This window comes from Cervus elaphus, chromosome 28 (assembly GCF_910594005.1).
Source record: "Cervus elaphus chromosome 28, mCerEla1.1, whole genome shotgun sequence".
Lineage (NCBI taxonomy): Eukaryota > Metazoa > Chordata > Mammalia > Artiodactyla > Cervidae > Cervus > Cervus elaphus.
The window spans coordinates 17,344,556-17,354,080 of NC_057842.1; the positions used below are offsets into that span (position 1 = coordinate 17,344,556).

Sequence of the window (9,525 nt, forward strand, 5' to 3'; positions counted from 1 at the left end):
CACTCTAGTGGCAGAAAGTAAAAAGGAACTAGAGTCTCTTAATGAAGGTGAAATAGGAGAGTGAAAAAGCTGGCTTAAAACTCAACATTCAAAAAACTAAGATCATGGCATCTGGTCCCATCACTTCAAGGCAAATAGATGGGGGGAAAATGGAAACAGTGACAGACTTTATTTTCTTGGGCTCCAAAATCACTGGGGACAGTGAGTGCAGCCATGAAATTAAAACACACTTGCTCCTTGGAAGAAAAGCTATGACAAATGTAGACACAAATGAATACACAAATATGTATTCAAAAGCAGAGACATCACTTTGCTAACAAAGGTCTGTCTTGTCAAAGCTATGGTTTTTCCAGTAGTTATGTATGGAAGTGAGAGTTGGACCATAAAGAAGTCTGAGCACTGAAGAACTGATGCTTTTGAACTCTGGTGGTAGAGAAGACTCTTGAGAGTCACTTGGACTGCAAGGAGATCAAACCACCCAATGCTAAAGGAAATAAACTGAATATTCAATGGAAGAACTGATGCTTAAACTGAAGCTCCAATATTTTGGCCACCTGATGTGAAGAGCTGACCCACTGGAAAAGACCCTGATGCTGGGAAAAATTGAGGGCAGGAGGAGACGGGGGTGACAAATGATGAAATAGTTGGATGGCATCACCAACTCAGTGGACATGAGTTTGAGCAAACTCTGAGAGATAGTGAAGGATAGGGATGTCTGGTGTCCTGCAGTCCATGAGGTCACAAAGAGTCGGACCTAACTGAGCTTTTCTTCCAAGGAGCACGTGTCTTTTAATTTCATGGCTGTGCTCACTGTCCTCAGTGATTTTGGAGCCCAAGAAAATAATCTGTCACCGTTACCATTGTTTCCCCATCTACTTGCCATAAAGTGATGGGACCAGATGCCATGATTTTAGTTTTCTGAATGTTAATGAAACTTTCAATAACTTTCAATAACTCCTTTGGAGCAGTTATTATCATAGTAACATACATAATTTGTGTCATTCTTTGAGTGAGGCTAATGTCTGCTACCAGACTGTAATTTCTGTGGGGGCAGGGACAATGCCTTATTTTGTTCACTTTTGGGTCTGTAACTTCTAACACAGTTCCTGGCACATAGAAAATAAACATTTTGTATGAATTTACCAGTGATGTAGACCTGGATTTGAATCTTAAAGGAGTGTTAAAGGATGCTGCAAGAGCTTATAAAGGGGAATTTGATTTCATCAGTGGAAATATGAAAGGTTTTTGTGAGTAAGTAATGTCGGAGCTGACGCTGACAGTGAGGCAAAAACCAGCAAGGTCTGGCTCAGGCAGATGCCTCATCAACCTGCACAGCAAAAGCTCTTGGGTTGAGGGAGCTTGAGGTTAAAGGAAAGGAGCCTTGTTGCCTTATGGTCATTGGTAAGGATTTTGATTTTTATCTCAAGAGTAATTAGAAATTATTGAAGGTTTCAAAATTGATTTATGAAGAGAAAAGGTGACACTTTCTGCTTGTAAAACACTCAACTGGTTGGCCACATTTTCACTTACTTTCAACTGATAACTGTAGGCATGCTTGGGGGGATAGAAAGATTACCTTAAGTTTTTACCCCTCTTAGAGTTTCTTATTTTCAGTTTGTAAGAAATTTTAAAAAGTGAATTATAAAATTCACTTTGTCTCTTGAAAGGGAGATTCCATAACTCCAGACTTTAGATGAGAAAACAAAATACTAACAATATGACATTGATCAAGATCTTTCTTTGGCATTTCCTGTCTGCTTCCAAAAAGTCGTCAGACACTTGAGCCCAGTTTTTACACAATGGCCATTACTAATTTCCTCTAGTCCCAGTGGGAATTATGTGTTTACACCAAAGAGGAAAAACGTGTCTGAAAGGCTAATAACAAAGATAGTGAAACACATAGTTGAATCATTAAAATAGTAAATGTTTCAAAATGGTACAATTTGAAATTCTGGCTAAGAGGTTGAGTAGGAATGATCTTAAAAAATGAAAGAATTTCTATATATTTATGAAAAAAAGAAATGGAAGCATTCTGCTTAAGTGTTTAGTTTCTCTCCCCCCCCCCCAAATTTTGATATTTCATTGCTGGGTTATTTTAATTTTGTTAAATAATATTTGATGTTTCATTAACATTGAATATATTTTTTAAACATAAAATTTCTCTTCATCTTTAAAAGTGCCTTCAGTGATATTGAAATAATGGATCAATCAGTTGACTTTAAGTTCAAATGGAGACCAGGATATTAATTTTCAAGCTATAAATTCTTAGAAAAGGGAGTGAAGTTATGTTTATAAGAATACTCCAAACATATAGTAAATAGATACAGTAAATATTGACTGTAAGAAGCTTATGAATTGCATTGTATAGTTTCATAATCAAATTTCCAGTTTTCTAAGAGGACCAAAAATTTGTTAAAATATGATGTGAACAGAACATTTACTAGTTGGTGAAAGTTATAGTTTATATTTTGTAGAACTGAACAAAGAAAAATGAATGACTATGCAGAAAAGTGCCTGGTTTGGGGAAATGATTAGACTTAGATTAAGTGCTTGCAAAATTGTGCTAACAGCATGAAGTTAGTGTTAAAATACAAGAAAAAAAAATTGTTTTCCTGAGGCTAGCTTAGTAACTAGAAGTGAGGAACTGCCTGAGCCAGATCCAGATTAAAATCGTTGTGCCCAGACTCAATATGAAAGCTTCTTTTTTCTTTATTGCTTAAGCATTTCACTAAAAATGTGCTATATCATGTTTTAAAATATCTTCTATTCCCTCTTTAAGAAGTCATATTCAAAACAATCCATTGTGCCCTTCCACTAAGAAATAAATGCATTTAGTTCACATGGTTGCTCAAGTTCATGTTCAAAAGTGGGTAAAGAAGAAGCAAGGAGAAAAGAGTTCACTTGAGCTAATAAATATCACTAAGAAAATTATGAGACATTCAAATGCATATGTAAGTTTCATTAAATTTTGACCTTTGAATGTAAAAAAAAAAATTTGCTATTCAAAAAATATTTCACCTCTGCAATAAATAACACTCAAAGATTAAAAATATTTATACCCTGAACCCAGAAATATTAGTCCCTTGGAAATTCTCTTCAATTACAAAATAATTCTGTTACTGGTATTAGATGTTCAAACTCTACAACAGTTGGGAACTTAGGAAGTTAGTTATTCATGTACAAATTCCCCCTCATAAATTTTAGCTGCCTTCACTGAAGGCTTTCACCAAACTGCTATCAATTTTCATCTCTCCTTCATTCCCATGCTCTCTTATGAAAACAAAAGGAAGAAGAACAAATAAATCCAAGATTAAATGACTCTTCCACAAACTCACACTCAAAGTTAAAGCATGAAATATATTGGGGCCATATAGTACATTTATTTTCCCCCTCAAAGAGTATCAGGAAAATTGGAAACAGTTACTATTACACATAAAACCATAGACCTGATTTCCTATATCTTTGCTGAAACACAACTGGTCTTCTAAGAGTGAAAATACAAGTGAAAAATACAGTATTTCTCTAACTGAAGCAGACTTAGAGATACAGAGAGCAAACCAGTAGGGAGAGGAGTGGGTAGACGGGCAAAATTAGTGAAGGAGATTAAGAGATGCAGACTGCTATGTATGAAATAAATAAGACACAAGGATGGAATGTACAGCACAGGGAGTATCACCAATATTTTATAATAATTTCACCTGGAATATAAACTATAAAAATGTTGAGTCACTTGTGAACCTGAAACTAATGTGGAATTGTAAGTGAATTATACTTCAATTGAGAAAAAAGAGAGAGTGAAAATAGTTTATAGTATTAAAGCCTCTTGGGTAGCATCACCTGTGGTTTTGCTCTGGTAGCAAAATGAAATGGCAGGATTTTATTAATAGATATGGGACTCTCTCACCTTCCATTGGAATGCTTCAATCACCCCTCCACTTTGCCTGGCAGATATTTATGATCACAATGTTTGATTCCTCTGGTGAAGATTTCTGGAGGTTTGTGATGGAAAATAGAACATTGAGGGAGTCTTTACCATGTTCTTGGAGATAAACAGGTCAGTACAAATATTAAAGTATTGTTGAGGAAAAAGTCCCTGCCTTTTAGAACCAGTTATAAGAGACTTCATCATTCATCTTTATTTTCAAACTTTTTTTTTTTACTTTACTAATAGCATTGTTTGTTGCAATGTTAATTTCACCATTTAGTGTTTAACTTTCAACAAGATCAAAACTAGCATGACACAGTTCAGTGGAAGAAGAGAAATACTATACCCACCAGCAAGACAGTTATGTCCTTAGAGCAAGTCATCAGTGACACAATCACCACGTCTAATGGGTGTCCTGAGGACACAATTTTACCTGCTCTATTTTATTTGTCCCATAGAATTATCTTTAGTTTAATAAGTTTAAGAAAATAGGCATTTAAAAAAGCACACGAAAATTTAGACCCCTTCTCTCAAGTGTGATTAAACAGTAGATTTTACTTTTTAGAACTATGATCAATAATCTTCTTTTCTCCAGATAGTCACCTGAAAGTGTTTAAATATCTAAAGTTAGAACAATAAAAATTAAGTATTAAAATAATACATTCATAGAGAAAACATTCATTGAATCATAGAGAAAACGAGGGAATTCCAGAAAAACATCTACTTTGGTTTCATTGACTATGCTAAAGCCTTTGACTGTGTGATCACAACAAACTGTGGAAGATTCTTAAAGAGATGGGCATACCTTTAAAATGGTCACCTTACCGGCCTCCTGAGAAACCAGTATGCAGGTCAAGAAGCAATAATTAGAACCTTACATTGAAAAACTGACTGGTTCAAAATTGGGAAAGGAGTTTGTCAAGGCTGTATATTGTCACCCTGCTTATTTAACTTCTATACAGAGTATATCATGTGAAATGCTGGGCTGGATGACTCACAAGCTGGAATCAAGATTGCCAGAAGAAATATCAATAACCTCAGATACAGGGTCACAAAGAGTTGAACATGACTGAGCAACTGAAAAATCAATGGATATATTAGAGCGTATATAGAGAGCATATCTATCCATATATATGGATATATATATATAGTTACAATTTCCTGTGAGATTGGATATCATGACCTGATATCCAATTATATACTATATATCCAATTATATACTGATACCCAATTATCTACTGTATTCCAACAGTGAGAAGAATTTTAAATTAAATATTCACATTTTAATAAAGATACCCAACTAGTTCACATATTTTCTTCTGCAACCCTTTAGTAGGTTTACTGAGCTGTCATCTTAAGATCATGATAAAAAATCTTCTAATGCTCTGTTTTAATCACAGAAAGAGGAAGTACAGAAATTATTTTTCTAGAAAGTTTATATTTGAAAAAATATAAAATTTCTTGAAAATTTATGTTATTTCATAAAATTATTTGATAATTTTTTCAAGTTAAGGCCTCTGTATCTTTAAATTTAACTTCATTGGCATATTCTATGCTGTTCAAATTATTGTTTATGAGTCCCAAGTGTCTTAATAATAAACAATTATATAAAATAGAAGATTGTCAATCATGGCATCTCATAGTCTTGGGGGAATTTACTTTAATTCAAAAATGTGTTTATCCAGAATTAACAAACCATAGTCCTGCCATCTACTAACTCTTTGATATGTTGTTTAATCTTTTTAAGCTCCAAATTTCTCTCCTAATGAGTTAAAATTATAATAAGCAACATTATAAGAATATTGAAATTATTAAAATTTTAATAATATTAAAAATTGTGAGACTTAAAAAGTACAGTGTCTGCCACATGATTTATTGTTGTAGTTGTTATTTTCACTTTTTTGACAGTATAAATGTAATGTATTTCATTTTGTTAATTTGACTGACATATAAGAAAGAAATTCCAAGTGCTATTTATAACCCAAATTTATGAAGAAACAGTTGTCCTGAAGTACATAAAGTTGAAAAACATTCTTCATAACAAAACTGCATATTATCATTTCAGGAATAGTGAAAACACATGGCTGGCAATAGAACACTAAAAAATGTCTGGTATTGTCTCATTCAGAAATAGAGGTAATTTTTCATAGTTTTGAAAACGTCAAAGAATGGATGGGCTTAGAGTAATATAGCATATGCATTTCTATAATGTGCAGTTACAGAGCAATACAATTGAGTCTGAACAATGAGACAATTACATGGGCATTTTCAAAAATAAAAACTAATTTAATACCAAGGTCTTCTCTTTTTTATCTAGATGTTTTGAATAAAAGACTACCTCAGCAATAAATTATCTAATGTAATACACTGTTGATTTCATTTTCTTTGCTAATGTAGTATTTGATTATTGTTTATTAAGATTTTGAGTTACTATTGAGATAATAGATACTTCCCTCTTAGCTCAGTTGGTAAAGACAGATAATATATATATATGTATCTATATCTTGATGTAGAATGTATTTCAAAGAAAAATATAAAATATAAAAAAATTTTGCATCCTCCAAGTAATTTCTTAATCATGTGTTTTGCCTATTCCCCAAAGGAAATAATAATTTTAAAAACACACCTCAGATTTTCAGTTTCCTTTTTTTCAGTTTTTTCCTTTGCTTATTTAGAACTGACCCTGGGTGGGGGGGTGGGGGAGCGGGTAGGGAATCCGTAAAGTGGATTTGTTCTGTTTTCCTCCTCATTTCCTTTCCCATATATGACATTATTTATCCACAGGCGCCAGAGCATGTCCTTGGAGTTGTTTTTCCAGTAGTGGTGATGGATTTACACAGGTTCATCCACAGTCTTTAGCTCAGGCTCTATTGTGGACACCATCCGACACTCGTTGGATGCCAGACCAACCAGTGTTTTGGTTTTGCCTTGAAGCTGGGTAAAATGAACTGTTCCACCTGTAGACTTCACTCAGCTCATCCCAGGTAAAACAATAGTGCCGCTGTCCTTCTGCAAGTCACCCTTCCTAAGCTTCTAACAAGCCACTAGTATGCCTGAGCTCTAAGGTTCTAGGGAGGTTGTCTGCATTTAATCTTGTTCTCTTCTTTACGAGTAGGACTAGGAGGCCAAAACTTCCAAGGAAAACTTCCAAGTGTGTTTTAAAAAGAAAGCCCGGAAGTTACAACCCCATTCAAGTGGGTGAGAGATCTTTTTAATGTACTCTAGGTAATTGTGTACTTCGGCTGTTCCCTGTCCTGCTGAAGGTAATAATGTCTGCAATGTTAAGCTGGAGCCAACCCTTGTCTCATGTTGTTATGCTGTCTTGGGTCATTTGCCTTTAGGAAATTCACATTTTTGCATTCAGTTGTTTAACTTTTACATCTCCAGACAGTCTAGTCATTAGAGAGCTCTTATATTTCTGAGTTCCTGCTTAAACAATATATAGCCTTCTGAAGGTTTCAATTAACAAACTTCATATTAGTTTTAGGTCAAGAATTCTTAAAACAATAGAAGTATCATCAAATAATTCACTTGTTTCTACAAATGCTATTGATTGCCCTTCTTATAAACATAGATTGTTGCAATGTGTTCATCTTTGTATATTCCTAATATTTACATGTAGCCCATTCTTCCAGGGAAGAAAATGGCAACCCAGTCCAGTATTCTTGCCTAGAGAATCCTGTGGACAGAAGAGCCTGGTGGGCTGCTGTCCATAGGGTAGCACAGAGTTGGACACGACTGAAACGACTTAGCATGCATGCATGCATTGGAGAAGGAAATGGCACCCCACTCCAGTAGTCTTGCCTGGAGAATCCCAGGGACAGAGGAGCCTGGTGGGCTGCCATCTATGGGGCCGTGCAGAGTCAGACACGACTGAATTCAGCAACTTAGCAGGAGCAGCAGCAGCAGCAGCCCATTCTTCATCTCAGAAGATGAAATTTCTTGATTCCATAATTAGGAAATATATTTCCTCATTTTCCCCTGAGTACATTTTGCACTGTGTATATTTAATAGTGTTTGCAGAAATACCACCCAGCTGATGCTAGTGATAAAGAACCTACCTGCCAGTGCAGGAGACATCAGAAACGTGGGTCCAATCCCTGGGTCAGGAAGATTCCCTGGTGGACGGAATGGCAATCCACTCTAGTATTCTTGATTGACGATTCCAATGCACAGAGGAGCCTGCTGGGCTACAGTCCATAGAGTCTCAGAGTCGGACATGACTGAAGCAACTTAGCACCAATGCATATAGAAAAGAAAGACCTATTTTTTTTCTTCAATTGGTGAAATAAAGAAAAAAATAGATACTACTCTAAACAGGCTACGCTGTTACAGTCATAATAATATAATGCCACACTAGTCTAATTCATAGTTTTTCTAACATAATGTTCAATTTCTTAGTGAGAAAATTTCTAACGTGTTGGATGAAATAGATGCCTTTGATCTTTTAATTTTGCTTCTATTTGCTTTACTGGTAACATTATGACAATATTAAGAATAATCAAAATGGAGTTTATCCAGGGTCTTTAATTCTAAATAATTAAAGTGTATTTCACCTTTAATATTTTAGTTGCTATATTGTTTAATCTTTTAGTTGCCAAGTAAAATCAATTCAATAAGCCAAAGACAGAAAACTGAGAATTTTTGATGACTAACTTTTAAAGAAATTTGAAACAATCTCAAACTTACAGGAATTTGTACAAGTATAGTACAAAACGTTTTTTGACCTGAATCAGTTGAGAATTGGTTCCTGATATGATATTCTATCATACCTCAAGTACTGCAGTGTATATTTCCTATGAGTAGGGATGTTCTCCAATACAACCACAATGCAATCATCTAAGTCTGGACACTTACTTTGATAGTTTACTACCATCTAATCCTTAGACGTCACTCAAATTTCCCAGCTACACCAATGTTCTATATAGCAGAAGGACATGTTACCAATACATGTTATATTTAGTTATGTCTCATAGTATTCTTCAATTTTAAAGAATTTCCCAGGATCCCTTGTCTTTTATGAGCTTGTTGTGTTTAATCATTTTTTTACTTTTTAGAATGTCTGTCAACTTGGATTTAGTTAATGTTTCTTCCTGATTAGATTCATGTTCTGTGCATTTGGTAGGAATATGACAGAAGTGATGCTGTGTTCTTTTAACTGCCTCCTAAATGGTGGCACAATATTTAAAATTTTTCCTGTTACTGATAATATTTACCTTAATCCCTAGAATTATGTGATATCTGCTAGGGTTCTCCACTGTAAAATGACACCTTTTCTCTTTGTATAAATAAATATTTTGTAGAAAGGTAGCTTGAAACTGTGTAATTATCCTATTCTTCATAAAACTCTCATTTATTTAATTAGTTGAATCCCTAGTTCCTACTTTGCTCAATGAGTTATTATCTATTATTCTAAATATTTATTTTCATTCTCAAATGTTTCATGTTTAGTCAATGGCTCCTGTGAACTTAGGCTTGCTTCTGGCCACCCCCCCCTTTTTTTCCTTAAAAAAAGTGCTCTTTGAGCCAAGAACAGCAAGGAAAAAATAGTCTTTTCAATAAATAGTGTTGAGAAAGCTGGATATTCACAGAGCAAAAGA

At 34.5% G+C, this 9,525-nt stretch overlaps 1 long non-coding RNA gene across 1 annotated transcript; it reads left to right on the top strand.

Moving 5' to 3' along the window:
• Positions 1–3,984: 3,984 nt before the first annotated feature.
• On the top strand, positions 3,985–7,177 carry LOC122685329. The gene is made up of 3 exons (XR_006338353.1): positions 3,985–4,054; positions 6,710–6,909; positions 7,041–7,177. It is a non-coding gene; the product is annotated as an uncharacterized LOC122685329 (long non-coding RNA).
• The last annotated feature ends 2,348 nt before the right edge of the window (positions 7,178–9,525 follow it).